The sequence below is a fragment of the Salvelinus alpinus genome, chromosome 10 (genome assembly GCF_045679555.1).
Source record: "Salvelinus alpinus chromosome 10, SLU_Salpinus.1, whole genome shotgun sequence".
Classification (NCBI taxonomy): Eukaryota; Metazoa; Chordata; class Actinopteri; order Salmoniformes; family Salmonidae; genus Salvelinus; species Salvelinus alpinus.
This window is the reverse complement of record NC_092095.1, coordinates 52,195,350-52,202,188: the sequence shown is the minus strand read 5'-3', so window position 1 is coordinate 52,202,188 and position 6,839 is coordinate 52,195,350. Positions and strand designations below refer to the sequence as shown.

General features: G+C 42.3%; 1 pseudogene; it reads left to right on the top strand.

Moving 5' to 3' along the window:
* On the top strand, positions 1 to 6,531 carry LOC139532225 (oocyte zinc finger protein XlCOF6-like; annotated as a pseudogene).
* Positions 6,532 to 6,839: the final 308 nt, after the last annotated feature.

The window sequence follows — 6,839 nt, the reverse complement described above, 5'->3', positions numbered from 1 at the left end:
ACTTATTTTATTGTTGCTGACAAGTCGCTTGTAGCGCTGATTCAGTATATCATCTTTGGAGAGCATTTCGTTTTTTTTATTCAACATAATTTTTACGTGGACAAAGCCATATTCGTTGAATCCTCAACTCTCAATCGATTGAAAATGTCTCAACTACAGTTGCTGCGTGAGTTTTTAAATGAGCGTGTAATGGCTGCTGCTGTCGAAATTTTTGGGGCAGTTGAGAAAACGGTAGCTGAGTACCAAGAGGAAAATGATCGTCTACGGAGACTGCTGCGGATAGGTTCGTATGTACAACACAACCATGTATGATCGCCTCATTCTACAATGTTTTAGAAATATATTATTTTCAACAGTGTTATGAAGCCGTCAATGTTTTGTGATTATTGGTGTTGTAAACATGTCCGCTAACTGGTTAACGTTAGCATTTTGCATGTTTGACATTTCTTTGGAAATACTAGTTACTATTATCGTGTATTTTGATAAGGAGTTTAGCAAAATTAAAATGTAATCGGCATTTGGTCCCCAGTTAGTGGCCACCTTATTATATCCATTTAATTGTGTTAAAACATAGACTTAAACTCAGCAAAAAAAGAAACGTCCTCTCACTGTCAACTGCGTTTATTTTCAGCAAACTTAACATGTGTAAATATTTGTATGAACATAAGATTCAACAACTGAGACATAAGCTGAACAAGTTCCACAAACATGTGACTAACAGAAATGGAATAATGTGTCCCTGAACAAAGGGGCGGTTAAAATCTAAAGTAACAGTCAGTATCTGGTGTGGCCACCAGCTGCATTAAGTACTGCAGTGCATCATCTCCTCATGGACTGCACCAGATTTGCCAGTTCTTGCTGTGAGATGTTACCTCACTCTTCCACCAAGGCACCTGCAAGTTCCTGGACATTTCTGGGGGGAATGGCCTTAGCCCTCGCACCCCGATCCAACAGGCCCAGACGTGCTCAATGGGATTGAGATCCGGGCTCTTCGCTGGCCATGGCAGAACACTAACATTCCTGTCTTGCAGGAAATCACGCACAGAACGAGCAGTATGGCTGGTGGCATTGTCATGCTGGAGGGTCATGTCAGGAAGGGCACCACTTGAGGGAGGAGGATGTCTTCCCTGTAACGCACAGCGTTGACATTGCCTGCAATGACAACAAGCTCAGTCCGATGATGCTGTGACACACCACCCCAGACCATGAATGACCCTCCACCTCCAAAACGATCCCGCTCCAGAGTACAGGCCTCGGTGTAACGCTCAAACCTTCGACGAAAAACGCAAATCTGACCATCACCCCTGGTGAAACAAAACCGCGACTCGTCAGTGAAGAGCACTTTTTGCCAGTCCTGTCTGATCCAGCGACGGTGGGTTTGTGCCCATAGGCAACGTTGTTGCCGGTGATGTCTGGTGAGGACCTGCCTTACAACAGGCCTACAAGCCCTCAGTCCAGCCTCTCTCAGCCTATTGGGAACAGTCTGAGCACTGATGGAGGGATTGTGCGTTCCTGGTGTAACTCGGGCAGTTGTTGCCATCCTGTACCTGTCCCACAGGTGTGATGTTCGGATGTACCGACCCTGTGCAGGTGTTGTCACTGCGAGGACGATTATCTGTCCGTCCTGTCTCCCTGTAGCACTGTCTTAGGCATCTCATAGTATGGACATTGACATTTAATGCCCTGGCCACATCTGCAGTCCTCATGCCTTCTTGCAGCATTCCTAAGGCACGTTCACACAGGGAGCCTGGGGATCTTTCTTTTGGTGTTTTCCAGAGTCAGTAGAAAGGTCTCAAGTTTTCATAACTGTGACCTTAATTGCCTACCGTCTGCAAGCTGTTAGTGTCTTAACAACCGTTCCACAGGTGCATGTTCATTCATTGTTTATGGTTCATTGACAAGCATGGGAAACAGTGTTTAAACCTTTTACAATGAAGATCTGTGAAGTTATTTGGATTTTTAGAATTTATCTTTGAAAGACAGGGTCCTGAAAAAGGGACATTTCTTTTTTTTGCAGAGTTTAGCTCTCTTCTCTTAAGCGTTTAATAGATAACTGGCTAGTTGGTTAGCTTTTTGGTTTAAAAACATTTACTGACCTGCTGCGCTCTCCTGTTGACTGACTGACCTCACCAACATCTTTTTCAGTGTTGGAACCAAATAATTATTTACTTATTTACCGATTTCTCTTATGTTTTGACAAAGTAGATACTAGTTTAATGCTAAAATATATAGGAATATGAATAACAGACATGAAATAAAACATTAATATCAGTGATGTGCACTGACATGAACAGTAAAACACTGTGTTGGTGTTGCAGGGATTCACTTGGAATCTCAGTGAAGGAAAAACACGACATGGGTTGAATAAATCTATAGATATATAGATATTAGATTCATAAATACATACATAAAAGCAAACAAAACAACAACTAAATCTCGACCTCCATCCCTATATTGTCACATATCGCATTAAAAGTCCAGCTCCACCACCCCCTCTGCGTCCCACTGCACACAGCAGCAGTGGGTCCAGTGCTGGCAGAAGTCACAGCACACATGGCACCTCCGACTCACGCTCCTGAGGGAAGCTTGCAGGTGGATCACGCTCCCGCAGCGGGCACAGCAGATAGTGTTTTCTGCTACTTGTATTTGAAAAACAAAATCAAATTGATGAACATAGAGGTATTACAGCAACGATAGTAGTTGATACAACTGAGAGAAGATTATGAAGTACCTGAGGGTGGTGCTAGAGGTGGCGTGACAATTTTCTTTTCTCGTTAGTGTCGTGGGAAAGAACCAAAACACAGAGCGGCTTTAAAACGTCTTCAGGAAAACCAACCTAATGTAACAACATGTTAGAAACAAACACATCATTATATTTTCCTCCAGATTCACATTTATGTATTTTCCAAGCTATAGCACACAATATTTTACATACAGCAGGTTGTTAAAGGACCAAAGTACACTGCTAAAAAAAATAAAGGGAACACTTAAACAACACAATGTAACTCCAAGTCAATCACACTTCTGTGAAATCAAACTGTCCACTTAGGAAGCAACACTGATTGACAATAAATTTCACATGCTGTTGTGCAAATGGAATAGACAAAAGGTGGAAATTATAGGCAATTAGTAAGACACCCCCAAAAAAGGAATGGTTCTGCAGGTGGTGACCACAGACCACTTCTCAGTTCCTATGCTTCCTGGCTGATGTTTTGGTCACTTTTGAATGCTGGCGGTGCTCTCACTCTAGTGGTAGCATGAGACGGAGTCTACAACCCACACAAGTGGCTCAGGTAGTGCAGTTCATCCAGGATGGCACATCAATGCGAGCTGTGGCAAAAAGGTTTGCTGTGTCTGTCAGCGTAGTGTCCAGAGCATGGAGGCGCTACCAGGAGACAGGCCAGTACATCAGGAGACGTGGAGGAGGCCGTAGGAGGGCAACAACCCAGCAGCAGGACCGCTACCTCCGCCTTTGTGCAAGGAGGTGCACTGCCAGAGCCCTGCAAAATGACCTCCAGCAGGCCACAAATGTGCAAATGTGCACCGCCAGCATTCAAAAGTGACCAAAACATCAGCCAGGAAGCATAGGAACTGAGAAGTGGTCTGTGGTCACCACCTGCAGAACCATTCCTTTTTTGGGGGTGTCTTACTAATTGCCTATAATTTCCACCTTTTGTCTATTCCATTTGCACAACAGCATGTGAAATGTATTGTCAATCAGTGTTGCTTCCTAAGTGGACAGTTTGATTTCACAGAAGTGTGACTGACTTGGAGTTACATTGTGTTGTTTAAGTGTTCCCTTTATTTTTTTGAGCAGTGTATTTTGTCTGCTTCGTTTTTTGTTTTTTTTTGCCATGAAAAAAACAGCCCTATTAGGCAGAGCATGTTTCATGAAAAGTATTTAACTCTTTTACATCAATACCTCTAGAGGAAGCTGCAGGGGTTTTTGAAATAGGTGGAAACTGGTGCTACAGGCTATAAATATATAAAGAAAAAAAATAGTGTTAAACATAGCAGTTTATAAAACGCATGCATAACAGTAACTATTTAATCATTTAACATGTTTACCTCTAGAGGTGGTGGTTTACCAGCATGGAGAAAAACCGACTGTCACGAAAACCTGGAAGTGATTTGAATTTATAATAAATAAATAAAACATTGACAAACTTTTTAAATTAAATCGCTTTTTCTCTTTAGTTTATTGAGAAGTAATTGGAAATAGATTCTAGATTTTCAATCATTTGAATTGGAATTTCAGTTTACTTCTTGAATTTACTGACTTAAAGGGTCAATCTGCGATTGGTACATCAATTTTTTTACCTTTTTAAAATGAATAATATACCCATGGATTCTTAAATATAATTTATGGATGTCTTGTAACCCAACAGAACCCCAAATATAGGCTTGTTTTTTTACAGTGTTTCTAAACAATGTAATTGTAAACAACCACTTTATAGCCTCAACATGTTTAAAACGGTCATTTTGATATCATAACTGGTCAGTCCTTACACCCATAGCTCTGTCTATGAATTTGAGAGCGGTTCCATTTAGCAAGCCTCACCCCTTTACCAAAACAGTGGCGGGGTACCCGCTTTGTTATTGTTGGAACTGCAGATTGCTCCTTTCAATTCAAATTCACTGTAACCCTGATGTCTAAAGACTGGATAACCTTACCCCCCCCCCCCTCTCATTCCCTCCAGATTCCTTGCAGCTTTCTCTCGCTGTCTCTGAAGAGGAGGTTCTCCCTGAGCATCAGCATTGTGAGCAGGAGTGGAGCTTCAGTCTGGGACAGGAGAACACTGAAGCCACACAGATTAAAGAGGAAGAGGAGCAAATCAGTCAGGAGGAAGAACAGCTTCAAGAGCTCTTTGATACCAAAAACACAATTTTCACTCCTGCCTGTATGACAAGTAAATGTGATCAGGTGGACCCCTTGACTCCTCCTCAAATCCAGACTTTGGAGAACAGAGAGTGTGACCCGAAACAAGTGAATCTCACACCTTTTGGCACTGTGACTCAGCTAAAGGCTCTCAACATTCCATGTGACCCTCCAAATAATCAAAACAATGCATCCAGCCACAGCACAGCCGAAAGCAGTGACCCAATAGGACGCGACAGCAGCCCAACATTAGATCCCAGCCCACCATTGACTCACAACCCACCATTTAAGAAACATAGATCCAAACCCAGCAACACAGCTATAAAAACTCTCCGCTGCTGTGACTGTGGTGAAACGTTTGCTCTAAAAGCTGACCTGCAGATGCATGTGACTCTCGCCAAGAAGCCCAGTGAATGCCAATTCTGCAAACATTTCTATAGATCTACCTGTAAACTGAAGGCCCATGTTAGACTGTGTCACGATGGGAAAACCAGCACCTTCCCCTATTTTGGAAAGACCTTCAAACTAGAAGGAGATCTGTCCAAGCACATGATTCACACAGGAGAGAAACGATTTAGCTGTGGTGACTGTGGGAAAAGTTTCAGTCTCAAGAGGAACCTAACCGAACATGTTTGGACTCACACAGGGGAGAAGCCATTTAGCTGTAGTGACTGTGGGAAGAGCTTCAAACAGAAGGGACACCTAACCATGCATAAACTGACTCACACAGGAGAGAAACCATTTAGCTGTGGTGACTGTGGGAAGAGCTTCAATCGCAAGCAGCTCCTAAACATGCATAAACTGACTCACACAGGAGAGAAACCATTTAGCTGTGATGACTGTGGGAAAAGTTTTAATTTGAAGGACTCCCTAAAGAAACATAAATTTACTCACACAGGAGAGAAACCCTTTAGTTGTGGTGACTGTGGGAAAAGTTTTAATTTGAAGGACTCCCTAAAGAAACATAAATTTACTCACACAGGGGAGAAATCATTTAGTTGTGGTGACTGTGGGAAAAGTTTCAGTCTCAAGAGGAACCTAACCGAACATGTTTGGACTCACACAGGGGAGAAGCCATTTAGCTGTAGTGACTGTGGGAAGAGCTTCAAACAGAAGGGACACCTAACCATGCATAAACTGACTCACACAGGAGAGAAACCATTTAGCTGTGGTGACTGTGGGAAGAGCTTCAATCGCAAGCAGCTCCTAAACATGCATAAACTGACTCACACAGGAGAGAAACCATTTAGCTGTGATGACTGTGGGAAAAGTTTTAATTTGAAGGACTCTCTAAAGAAACATAAATTTACTCACACAGGAGAGAAACCCTTTAGTTGTGGTGACTGTGGGAAAAGCTTCTGTCAGAAGGGGCATCTGAACGTGCACAAACGGACTCATACTGATTCACACAACAGAGAAACCATTTAGCTGTGGGAAAAGCTTTAGTGTCAAGGGGAACCTAACCATGCACGAACTGACTGCTGCTCAGGCTATGATTCAGTCGTAAGGCTCAGCTGCTGAAACATATGAATAAAGTCCACAAGGAAAGAGAACTGGGCTAAAACAGGAAGAAAAAAAATTGGGAGAGATCTTCGGTTGACGTTTATTTGGATGAGTATTGTCCTTGATGCAGAACTGAGCAATTTCCTCTAGATGGGCCAGCTGCAAAGTGAAAATTGGCTATATTGTAAAAATGTATGAAAACAAAAATGTAAAGTTAGCTTTAAAATCAGATTTTTATGACTTTGTGACTGTGCCAGCTAGTGACCACTCTGCAGAGCTGCCTCCAGAATAAGATTCATGATGGAAAAAACACTAACCTGCATCTGAAGATGGAAACTTAAAAGTCAGGGTTTGGACACAGAAAGGAAAGTAAACTCTGCATAATACATGCTCTAGATGTGTGATAGATGTCATTTTGTAAAACGTTCTATGGGTCTAATGAGAGCGAATAATTCAA